Source organism: Phoenix dactylifera, unplaced genomic scaffold, assembly GCF_009389715.1.
Source record: "Phoenix dactylifera cultivar Barhee BC4 unplaced genomic scaffold, palm_55x_up_171113_PBpolish2nd_filt_p 001635F, whole genome shotgun sequence".
Taxonomy (NCBI): Eukaryota; Viridiplantae; Streptophyta; class Magnoliopsida; order Arecales; family Arecaceae; genus Phoenix; species Phoenix dactylifera.
The window spans coordinates 1-13342 of NW_024068939.1; the positions used below are offsets into that span (position 1 = coordinate 1).

Sequence of the window (13342 nt, forward strand, 5' to 3'; positions counted from 1 at the left end):
TAAATAGATGGTTGTCTCATGCATATTGGGCTGTTGGCTCATGGTATTAAGACTCAAAATGGAGTTAAATGCTAAAAATGAAGGACTTCATGGTCATTTCTCAAAAAAAGTGGGGTTAAGGTGATTTTCTAGCATTGAATTATGATTGAATTTTCTGTGGGACCATGAGCAGGAGTAATAGATTTCCTATGTGGAATTTGTTCCATTATGGAAGATTGGATGGCTATTGTATTGTATTTGGTCACTGCTTTTAGATTGCACAAGCCAAAAATAGGCCTTTTGTAATCCTCATGTGCTGATCCTTCTCGCACCAAGCCCATCCAATCAATTAATCTGTGAAGGCAAAAGTCAAAACCAGCATATCTGAAATTCACCAGACTGTGATGTTAGAGCCTCCCTTGTCTGATACGACTTATGGATGCTTAGCTTGGCTACTAGAACTTGTGAAGGTTCTTTTCTGTATACTTTACGTTTACCCTAGATAAATGTGACATTCAAGCTAAACTAATGAAAATTCTAGTGTGTAGGATTTTGGCTTCACTAGTTGCTTTTGCCTGATGAGGCATGTCCTCAAGCTTTTTCTATGATTTGGAGCACAATTATTTACTTCCTAGATCCTGCATTCGAAAGCTAAAAAAAACATGAATGGAGTAACAAATTTTTTTGATTAATTAATTACAAAACAGATTCTAATCACAGTCAAATGATATTATGGGTGTCATACTGCTTCTTTTTATTGATTCACTTTGTGCTCCCGATAAGTCTAAGATTTGATGTGGCCTTAATGCTTGCTTTGTTATCTGCACAACTGGACTATGTTAGCTCAATGAACTTTTTTTTTTGGTACATGAACCTCAATGAGCGTTGTCTTGATAATTGGTACTACAATTGTTGCCTTTCAAGTTGCCTTTTCTAAGCAAATAAACAATCATGCCCAACCCTAGGGATGAGAAAGTGTAGTGAAGGAGATAGAGATGAATGACTCAAATTCTGAATGACATCTTCTTACGTAAATTTCAACCTTGATATATGATCTCCTTCATTAGATTGATTCTTCTCGTGGGTGCTTCATGACAGGCAATGGATAGCAGGGCCATGATAAGGTGAAAAACCATGTGAGCTTTATTACCCCAGAGATAAGAGTGAGATGACTCGTTTCCAAAACACAAACTCGAGTTTTGATGTTGGTGGAAAAAATGTGTCTTGTATCCACGTTAATCCTTATCACTTTCTCTGTCATGCCAGAAAATTTAGCTTCAGCCTTCTTGCTTCTTTATTGTATTTCTTGGATTGATGAAAAGTTTAATGGAATTAATAACATGCTTCCATCATCAATCTACCTGGTGGAAATGTTTTGTATGAACTTTACACGAAATGTTGTGATTTATATCATAGTGGTAAGTAGAGATAGCCTGGAGAAAAAAAAAATGAAAGAAGAGGAAAAACAAGAGAAATGGGTTGCGAAATCCAGCTCAAGAATAAAATGATTAACTTAAAATAAGCATCAAACACATGCAATGCATTTTTGAAGATTCAGTCTTATGGTGACACATGAGTTTAAAAAGATTTATTTGATGAAGGATTATAACCTTCATTTCATGAGGAGGAGAAGGGCTTATTGACAGAATAGTATGATGTGCGATGTATGGTTATTTGTGATGGATCAGATGGTTATGAAGTGGTGGTACCTGATGAGGATGTTATATTTTTCTTTATTAAAAATTCATAGTGTTTATTTGTAAATAAACTGTCTTCTTGATTCATGCGGTTCATTTGTCTCTATCACTATAGGTGTGTATTGAGAAGACATTTTTTAAGTGTATATTTATTATAAAAGGGAGTCTTCTTTTATGTATTGCTTTCAAAATTTTCACTGTGTGCATCTCAACGAAGATCACGTGAAGGTCATTTATGAGCAATTGTCTAAACACCCTGCCCAAGAAATTTGTGCCATATTATAGTACACATGTATTGTGAGCTCATTTAAAGTTGCACCACCTAATGACCCGTTGCAATGTTTTCTAATCCTTGATGGGCTCTTGACCAACTTATGACGAACCTAGGGATCTTAGAACATGCTTTGATTCAATAATGGACCCCTATCAACTTAAGGTGCCACCACATTAAAACACTAAATATGATGTTTGGCTACTAATTCATGCAACAAGCAACCATATGGTGGTTGCTTTGTGCTTTCTGAAATTCATCTGATCTTAAAGGTTACAATATGGTAAGAGCAAATAACCTGGCTAATGTATAGTTTTTGCTAAACCTAATATAAATACTAGGAGGCATACCAAAAAAAGCAGGAAGGTGGTCTAGTGTAAGACCACTCACTTAAACTGTTCATAAGCTAAAGTAATTTGGCATGAAGTATTTCTCTTGTTAACTATCTGAGTGCAGAATTTCTGTCAATCTTAGTATAAGTTAACCATGAAAAGCATTCTAATGTATCTCTTAAAATTCTAAATTACGGAAAAAGGAAGATGAAAAACAAAACTGCTGTCTGAAGAAGTTACCCTTAATTGATGCTTTCATGCTTAAAAGAAATGCATAAAATATATGAGAGTGTCAGCCTACCTTAGTTGCTTTAAGCCTTCTGGTTTTGCCTGGGGCTCTCCTTGTCGTCTGAGTTACATTGAATGCTGGGCTAGTATTGGTTTAATTTCTTGGCTATGCATGTATGATGACAAGGGCACTGAATCAATGTAAGCTCAACCTGCAACTCTACAAGCAGGAGAATTCCATATCTGTTGGACATTTATCAACCTTTCTATCAATGATATAGATATTATCTTTGTTCAAGGTATATATATTTCTTTTTTTCCTTTCTGGGTGGCTGCCTGATTATTATTTGCTTCTCCAAACTAAAATTCCGTTTGTAGTTTGGGTGTCTACACATGTTACAGATTCTATGTGTTTATCACGAGCAACATCTTGTGATGCTGTTTTGAACAGTGTAGTTTTTAAACTAAGTGATCGAAAATTTGATATGAGCGGGCCCTCGCTGGTTTTGACAGGGATCTTATGCCATGGCGGATATGCAGTCTGTTGCTACACTTATTGATTCTACAACATCTAAACTACAGCAACTGCAGCAGGCTTTTGCTGAACTTGAAAGCCGCAGTGCCATATCTTTAAATTTGAAATGGATAGAACTTGAAGAACACTTTCATGGGCTCGAGATGTCACTAAAGAAAAGATTTCATGAGTTGGAAGATCAGGAAAAGGAATATGTAACTAAGGCCACAGAGGCCCAAGAGATGTTGGAGAAGCAAGAAGCAGTGGTTGTGGCCAAGGAACTTTCTTCATTGGAGCGGCTGCAGGAGAAAGAGATGCTGCTTTATCTGCTGTATTTGGAGAAGCACAAATCTTCTCCTTCAGAGCCCAGCACTCATGGCATGGGTACTGGTGTGCCTGATATTGTTGTTGAAGAAAATTTAGATGTTAAGGTTGCCAAATCTTGCTCTGAAGATGTGAAGCCTAATGAAATGGAAATGCAGATGCCAAGCCTCACTCTGAGTTAATCAAATTATGTGAAGAAATGGATGCTGAAGGACTCCAAAAGTTCATTTCAGACAATCGCAAGAACTTGAGTTCCATTCGCGAAGAAATCCCAATTGCGCTAAGAAGTGCAACCAACCCTTTCACTTTGGCTTTGGGATTCCCTGAAAGACTTTTACTCTGGAGAGATTTTAGGATTAGACGGGAAGAAGGATGGGAACCTTTTGGGCCTACGAAGGACTTGTCTCATGCTAATGGAGTCTCTTGGACAACTACTGGCAGATTCTGTATTGGGTTCCCTATCTGATAATCAAATGTTGACATCAGAAATTAGAGAGCGAGCAAAGGCGATTGCTGCAGAGTGGAAGCCGAAGTTGGATGATCTTGACATTGATGCAAGCAGTGGGAACTCATTGGAAGCTCATGCATTTCTTCAGCTTTTGGCTACTTTTGCACTTGCTTCTGAATTTGATCAAGATGAAATATGCAAACTGATCCCAGCTGTCACCCGGCGCCGTCAAGCAGTTGATCTATGTCGTTCACTTGGATTGTCGCATAAAATGCCAGGTTGGTCATTCTTTATGTTTAGCTTTCTATATTTCTCATCTCAGCACTAGAAATTTAAGCATCATTGCTTATTTTTGAATTTGCCTCTGCCCTAGCCTACACTTGGTTATGGTAATACTGTTTGTATATGCTGTATGACAATTATGATAGATTTAGTTTGGTGAACTGCAAATATCATTTCTGGAATATTGCATGCCTGGCATTAAGATGCAATTAGTCCTAAGGCTGTCCTTGAATGAGCATGGTATTATATACCATTATTCTGACTCGGACCTGCCTTATGGTGCTTGGTAGTCTCTCACATGTTCTAGGCTAATATTATAATATAATGTGTCTATTCCCCAACTATGGTCTGATGTTACTTTTTTTTTGGGGTGATCATGAACTCTTCGCATGCAAGTCACACACCATGTGGTTATGCAAAGGTCTCTGGGATGCATAAACATGTTGTAGACAACAATCGACTGTCATGCAATTTCTGTTTGGGATAATCTATAGTGACAATTTTAACAGGGGTACATGATACAAATTACATAGAATAGTCTTTATCTTCTATAATATATTCTTACGTGTTCATTAAATTCCATTACAGTAAATAGACAAGGCCTGTATAACATCAAGACTTTGTCTGTAGAACTTTTTTTGTTTATGTTATATATGTTGTTTGTAGGCAGAATCTTTTAGATGGTGATTGACCTGGTATGACAAATGCTGGTAACAGCAGTGTAAACATCATGATTATAGCAAGTTCAAACTTTTGATGAATGAGTTAACCACCTCATATGCTTCGGGACCTTTATTACATATTTTGAAAATCTTACAGCATATGTAGAATGGTTACTTCACAAATCCAGCAGGTTGATTCAATTTGCCAAACGCCGTGTTGACTTAGCTGATTAAACCCATACAAGCACAAGATTCATTTGGGTGATTTCTGTAATGCTTTCTTGAACATTGTGACTGCAATTATGAAATGGAATTGACTGTCTTGATTTCTTTTCAAAGGTTATTGACAAGAGGAGATGCCTCTTATCTCTCATTCATTACTCTTTTCGTCTTGGAGAAATTAGTTGATGATCACTTAACAGCATCAATTCTTTATTTCTGTCCCCTTTGATAAGAAGGGGAGAGACACCCTTGTACATGCATGGTAGTGGCAGGCACTTCCTATGCTATATTTTCCTTTTTTTTGAAAAATAGTTCAGAGATAAATTAGTTCTCCATCATACCTTGCCTTTTGCATCCTTATGTAGAATCTTTCCAAGGTTTGGGTAAATGCTTGTGCTTTGCTATCAATTGCATGAAATTCGACTGATGAACCAAACAAGTTTTTCTTAATGCCACTAATCTTCTTGGTTTTTATGTAGAGCATCCTTCTTGCATTGTTTCCTTGACCTAGAATTTACAATCAATTTGTGAAGTGTTAATCTGAAAGCAAAAGTTCTAGAAAGTACACAGGCTTTTATAGACTATGTTATGATTTAGCTACCCAACATGATATAGTTGGGGTAAGTCTTGTAAATTAAGGTTTTCTAAACCAATTAAGACATGAAGAAGTTTTAAGGTCTCAGCCAATGGTGCATAAGAGGAAGGGATGATAAAGAAGGTGGCCTTTTCTTTCCAAGAGAATTCAGAGGAGCCATCAATGTGGGGTGGGGTCCCCTTCTTTGGGCTATGGAGAAAGGAGGGAAGGACGAGAATCATGCATTGCTATTCTCCTTTTCAATTGGTTTATTACTAGGAAAACTTGTGAAGGAGGGGGACAGGTCAGTGCCTCCCCTATTACTTTTTTTTTTTTTTTTTGCCCCGTTAGAATGATTTAACAATGTAGATCTTGGTAAAAGGAATGATAAAGGTTTAGAAAGCAAGCTTCATAGTCTTCTCAGCTCAAGTTTGATATCCAACATCAAAGAGATGCTCTAAGGTCCTTTCTTTCAGGTTCTGGCTTATGCTTTCCCCTCCCATTTGTTGCAGTTTGTTTGTTATTTAAAAATATATTTTCTTCCTGTAGGGTGAAAAAATGAAACAAATCTGTATTAGAATGACTCAGCCATGAAGCCTAAGGTGTTGTATCCAAAACAGATTTTAGTCATCAGTCCAGTAGGCATATCCCCGCTTGCCCTGTTTTTTGTTCCATCTAGGTTTGGGGTCAAGATCACCATATAGAGGAATCATTCTACTTGATCTGAGTCTTACAGCATCTGAGAGAACAACAATGTGAACCTTTCTCTCTTGTCTTTTTTCTTTTTTACCTGAGTTTCCTTTTCATCTTCTTGTTGATATTTAACAAATTAGAGTTTTTTAGTTTTGGATTGGGTTTGCCAAGGTTACTATTGCTATTATTATTAATTGTAGTTATCGCTGCTAATTGCTATTCTTTAGTGTGTTGTTTATTGGTGTCCCATTTTTTATTTTGTTGTTGTTTATGGTTGTATGTGTCAGTTAACTTGTAAATTATAAAATAATTGAATGTCTTGAATGTGCACAGTTTGCTGCAGGATAATGTTATAAAGTGTCGCAATAGTTTTTTCTGCACTTCTAAACATTCATCTTTTCCCTCTCAAGCTTGACTGTCCTTAACGTCAATATAATGAACTGCCAAAACTTGTATCAGTTAGCATTTTCCAGTGCAATTGTAAAGGTTGAATCGAAAAAACTCTTGCATCATAAATAGAGCTTCTCTACTTTGGTTTTTGTGTTCATGACAGTTTTGAAGGAGACAACTTGATGATGACATTCAGCCTGCCCAGTGGTCTGACTATGTTGTACCACTGTACAATAGCTGCGAAGCCATCTAGGAACCTATCTTTTCCCTGTTTTAGAGAGTTTAACGTTGTTTCCTTTTCTCACACACTAGTTTCCTTGTCTATTTGCTAAAATTCATACAAGCTTATGATTTATGAATACAGATATATACTAGATTGAGCTTACAATATACTTTTTGTTGATACTTGTAGTATTTTTCCTCCTATACTGTTTTTATTTCTTTTCTGACGAATTTTATCTATTCCTTAGGTGTGATCGAAGTGCTTTTGAATAGTGGAAGGCAAATTGAGGCTGTTAATCTTGCATATGCATTTGAGTTAACAGAGCAATATGCACCTGTGCCATTACTGAAAGCATTTTTGAAGGAAGCAAGGAAAGTGTCACAAATTAAAGCTGGAAACACATCTCCTAGTGCACAGGTGGGCTTCTTATTTGCTGACTTGTTACAGTATTTTATATTGATTTAACCTAACGACTATTGAATTTTATAACTCATGCAAGTTCTGGAAAGAGGTCTTGCAAGTTTTGAAAATGTAGATGGAGCTGGAAATAGTTTTCTGACGCCAACTGATAAATAAAGAATAATAACTCAATTTTGTTTTGTTGATCTGATTCTGATTACTTTCTAAAATGCATTTCATCATTTGTCTAGTCTTTCGTCAAATAAATAACAAAGCCTTATTCGTAAATGTGGTCATTATAAAACTTGAGAGGCTGGAGGTACATGAACAACTTGGTCCACGAATTCTGAAGCATTAGGTGTTCCTTAGTTTACAATGTTGATACTATGTATTCTCGGCATCTTCACCAACTTGATGGATCTCTTGTTTTGTTTTGATGTCAATTACCTGGCCTATAGTGCAACCTATTGAGTTATTTCATGGTAGATGCTGTATCCCTATAGTTCGATAGAGCTTGTTGCCTATGGTTGTACTTTTTTCATATATGTGAAGAGTCACAGTATCTTGGAATTTGTTATCTATATAACATGTGCATGCCCCCATGTCCTTAGATATGCACAAATATATGTATATAATGAATAGTTTGTTGGATTAGTTGCTTTGTAATTTCATAGAATTCAAAAATCTTTGGCAAATGTTATAATATACTTGAAAACTTCTAGATACAGGTTCCGGAAGTTGATATGTAACCATGATGACATCATGGTTCACTGTTCTGAAGTGTCATGAAGTGTCCATGTATAGACATGGCAAAAATTCTAGATTTTGAAGCGTACAGGTAACAGTGGAAGTTGACTGAATCAATGAATCCAAATGCTAGGACAAAACTTTCTGTTTATTAAATTGTCACAGTATCCAATGGTGGATAGATATTCGGAGAATAATGAATGAGGAGGTAGGAAAGTCAAGCTAGGAGTAAGGGCCAGTAGAATTTACCTGAGAAAGGTAAGGCTGAGTTGAGGTGCACCAGAGTCACCACACTTATCTGTCAATGTTTCAGTTCTGGACTGTGGCAGTAGCACTTAGGTAATCATTGATCATTCTTGGAAGCTACAGATTTTACTTGGGACCAGATACACCATTTGTTAAAATATAAAATATTGGCATTATCCATATGCTCAATACTTAATCAGTTGATGCGTGGTACCAAAAGGAAGTGTCGTGTGCCTTCTTTGGAGTTTGTGTTATTTGGACTTATCTAGGAATCTAAATTGGAAACTAGTTCAGATGCGCTTATTTCTATATGGAAGCACTATTATTGGGGTGAGTCTTGACAGAGGATGGCCTTATTATAAGTGCTGAGTTTCTTGTTTAACATGCTTGAGTGTGACATAGCCAGTCAGCAAATAACTTTATGTGAAAGAAGGCATCAGTTTTTGCTTTTGAGGGCATATTCTGTTGCATACAAAATATGCACCATGAAAATATGTGCCATGAAGATCTCAAAGTATCAACAGGGTTGCAAGTGTTCATTGATTCTCCAAAAATAATATCTTCGCATGTCTACTCATGCTAAGAGAGGGAAAGGTAGATGACAACCGTTTTTCGACTTTGGGTAACCTTGCAACCTTATGAAGGCTTGCAATGCATGTAGTTATGTGCCCTTAGGGAACAATTAGAAATGCATCAAGTGATTTTAGAGCTTGTCTGATTGTAAAAACTGCAACTTGGTCACTTTTCTTTGATGTTTTTTGTAAGTAGCAACTCTTTGAGCATTAAGATACTTCATGATTCTAGCATGACTTCATTTTGTTGCATCTGGATGTCATTGTCCTTTAGCGATACTCAGGGCATGTTTGAGTTTTTTTGAAAATTGTTCTTTTGTGACTTTAAAGCAAAAAGCACATCACGGAAAAAAATATGTTTGGCAATATCATCTAAAAAGTGCTTCTACATGAAGAAAAAGTCAATAATGCACTTTTAGGAGAAGCTATGAAGCCCAACTTCTAGCTTCTTCTCCTTATTCTCCAGAGCAGAAGCAATGCCAAACACACCATTGGAAATTTTGAGCAAAATCACTATGGCTTATATTTTAATATATTAACATTTTATGCAATTAAATTAATGAGATTAATTATTTATATATATTAAATATCTTTGTTTGTCTACTATTATGTTAGTTACCATTCTGTTAAGATTAATCATTATATTCTTAATGTACATAAATTTTAAAATGCAATAATTTTGTGCTTTTTTTATCTTAAATATGTTCCTCTTGAATCCTTCCATGTACATGCATATAAATTGGGGTTTCATATCATTGATGTTGAAAGATATAAATTCTGGTCTTTTGGAGTTAACGTAATTTGAAGTTTATGAGAACAGGCAGTAAGGGGGAAAAAGGATTACAGAAGTCTTTATGTTATGGTCCTTGAAAATTCTTGCAGCAACTTAGCAAGTATACAATAGTAATGAGACACAAGGTTGGAGAGTTGTAACCTTCGGTCTTAGAAGTGATGTTTGGTGTGACAGTTTGGTTAAGATGTCTGTTAAAACTTATTTCTTATGAAAGGTTTAAAGGGACACTGAGTACTGGATGCTTAAGAAGAGATATCTAGTGCCCAAAACTCTTGAGAGATTGGAATCCATTATCTTCACCTACCCCCTCCTTCCTTCATGGCTAGGGATCTTCCTAGATATAACCTTGGCAATGGTTTGAGGATTGGCACCACCCTCATCCTCTTCAATTCATATTCTATACAGTTTTAGTTAGTGTGTGTCCAGAGGTGACTTCAAAAGAATTTTAGGATACTGGTGTTTGAAAGAATTTCATATTCCGTAACTTCTCAGTAGATTTGGGGTTGAGTAATGTTACACACTGTAAAAGTTGACATGGGGTTGGATGATGCAACACATGGGAGTGTTGGTCCAAGAAGGAACTGTCAGCAATTTGAAAATATTAGGTCGTATACTCCCTTAGGCTGTTTACCAGTTGTTGACTTTTTGCTAGTCCTGTATCCTTTCCTCAAGGGTTCCCCTTTGTGTTTGTGTTTGAAGCCCTATCAAGGAATTAATGGAAGGTGGTCATTGTTGCTATTAAGGAATTAATTGAAGGTGGCGATTGTTACTCTAAGCTTCTATGCTCATCCAGCCACTTTGACCAAGGCCTTTATTTATACACAAACCTCTCTTTATGTTCTTCTTATGGGTGTCCCATGGAATTTCTGTTTATACTTTAGAGGTACTTCCAACTTTAACCCCCCACCCTTAACAAGTTTTGATTCGGCTTTATCTATACTGAATTCTTTTATGTGATGGATTTAAGCTAATGATGACATTTTGTTTGAGCAATTTTTTAGTAATTGATGCTAATTCCCTCCTTGACTTCACTTTTATCTCCCTTGAAGTTGCTTCCTATACTCTGGTCTATGTGGTATTCTGTAGATTGCATTAAATATTTATCCTTTTCCCACATCAGCCACAAAAGACATTTACCATGGGCCTATTCTATCCTTGTACATAAATTGACGCTTGTTTCATGATTTTGATGGTTTTTTTTAAAACCAACTTTCCATTTAAGGTCAACCATTGGTTATTCCCAATAGAGATCTGTTGGTCAATAAGGACATTCAAAATTAATATATGTCTCCACTAGATCTTTAGTAAAGGCTAGCTAGTGGTGTATCTTCCCCCCCCCCCTCTTCCATTCAGTTGTGTAAATTAGAGAATAGAGTGAAATCTTTACTGATCTATTCTTTTATGAAATTTTGTCCTGTTCTATGAATGAAAAGATTATAAGATGAGTAAATAGTGGAAGTTCACAGTCATCTCAACACTTGGAATAAAAAGATGCTGAGGGTGGTAGCAGATGGAGGCCTTCAACTCTTTGTAATGAGTGTGCGGGAAGCTTACAAATTCAAACTTTTGTGAGTAATATGCAGAGTATTGCACGTGGCAATCAAAAGTAGATGGTCTGGTCTTTGCTTATAGATGTTTCCTGACTAGCTTTTAGGAGGCAGCCAGAAGACGTTTGCTGATTCAACATGGTTATGACGGTGTTTGGTTGATCTACAGCCAATGTGATTCACACCAGGATCCCTTGACCAGCTTTAGACTGTCAAAATACATGACCTGAAGGTTGGGACTTTTGATTAACAGATCTCTATTCATAATGCAAACTTCCAAGTATGGCTTGATGATCCCCTCTTTAAATGATCACTCCACTTTAATGGAAACACCCACTGGGACTCCTTTTCAAATAGTTTCTTACACAAAAAAGATGTGCACAAGAAAAGTGGTGAAATATTTTTAAACTTGTATAGTTGTGGGGAAAAAAACCTAAAATTATCTTGATACAATCACAACCATTAATAATGCTCTCTATCCTTGTTGTTGTTGTTGTCACGTGCATAGGTTGTGCCGAGTACTAGTAGAATAAAAAAACCAATGATGTTGGTTTTCTGTGAACACTGTTTTCCTTTTCTCCCTGAAAAGTGGTTGGCCAGACCAGGATTATAAGATAATCAAGCTCCAATCACCTTGTGTAGTAGGAATACTGTGTCACGCATTTACTGGTACTTCCAAGCTGAACTGACCATTTTTCACACTCCAGAATGAAACAAATGAACGTGAGCTGTCTGCCCTTAAAGCTATCATCAAGTGCATTGAGGAGCACAAGCTTGAGCACCAATACCCAATCGATCCACTTCAGAAAAGAATCCTCCAGCTAGAGAAGGCCAAGGCTGACAAGAGGAGAGCTGCTGAAGCTGCAAAGCCACAGTCCAAGAGGCCCCGCGCCAATGGCACTACTTATGCTCCTCGTGTCACCAGCATTCCTGACAAAAGCTTCTACCGTGCACCCCTCGAGAGATACCCATATCCATATGACAGGCAGTATGTGTACCCAGCAGAAACCCATCCTCCTACGCTGATGGGTTCAGCTCCCTATACCATATCTCCAACTCATACCACATACTATGGAAATGGCTACCAGGTCCAGTACCAAGCCACCTATTTACACTAATGGAGCAGGCGTAGGTGTTCATGGTTTTACCTAACTACTACTAGCTTTTAACCCATCGGGTGCTCCAATGTATGGATTAACTGAAGTCTAAGTAGCTCGAAGGTAGTCTGTTCCTTGTATTGTAAGTGCCTGTCCATCGTGAGTTGTGAAAAGCCTATATTCTCATCCTTTTGACTGATAGCCTGCTTCTGATGTTTTAGTTGCGACTCTATTTTATGGTCTTTTGCCCGGTGGTTCCAAGATTATGCGGTTTGTTTCTCACTGAATTGTTCGCTTGATGCATGCTGTTCAAAAGACTAACCCGATTTCAGCTGAACCGGGCGCACAAGGTACATACTGACCTTTGTATTTAATGGTTCTCATGAAATTCTTTGGGTGCACTAGAATGATTTGTGGACAAATTTCCGGTATCTTGATTACGATGTGGCATTCAATTAAGCTAATGTGGAAGGGCTAGAAGTTGTCATCGATTGTATATCACGTACTGGGAATTAAAGAGCTCAATATTTTTGCTTGGATCGGGACCTGCCTTTCATGCTGTATCGACAGATTTTCCATGAAGTTTTCATAGGAATGCCCTTGGTCTTCAATGCCTCGCCTCGGATGGATGTGCCCAACCGGTGGATAAGCAACTTTGCTTCTCTAGCTACCTTTCCCTCTGGTGCGCCTGTACAAGGCTCACCTCTCAGTTTTTTTTTAGGATGCAGCTGCTGGGGATTAACCCCATTTTCCTTAGCAAAGAAGAAAAAAGAAAAAAGAATAAAAGAAAGAAATATTGGTTGGATTCTTCTGGTTTACAATGCCTCCAATTTCAGATCAAGGCATCCATGTCCGAAGGATTTCTTGGCATTTGTGGAGCTTGATGCACGGCGCAAGTTTATTCAATGAGTAAAGGGGGCTAGGGATAAGAAGATAAGCTTGATCTGACAACCCAGCTAAACATCTCTTTGTTATCTTTGTCTTCGGTTAGGGACAGTTGCCCAATTATTTAAGGATATCAGTGATGACTGATCAGATTATTCTACGATCTCATTTTGGTTAGTCTGGTTAGTCTAGTTTGTAGCTGAGAAACCTTTGCAAA

The 13342-nt window shown here is 37.2% G+C and overlaps 1 pseudogene across 1 annotated transcript; it reads left to right on the forward strand.

Moving 5' to 3' along the window:
- The first annotated feature begins 2999 nt into the window (after positions 1–2999).
- LOC120103739 lies at positions 3000–12522 on the forward strand (annotated as a pseudogene). The gene is made up of 3 exons (XR_005510039.1): positions 3000–4071; positions 7087–7256; positions 11851–12522. The product of XR_005510039.1 is annotated as an FRIGIDA-like protein 3 (transcript).
- The last annotated feature ends 820 nt before the right edge of the window (positions 12523–13342 follow it).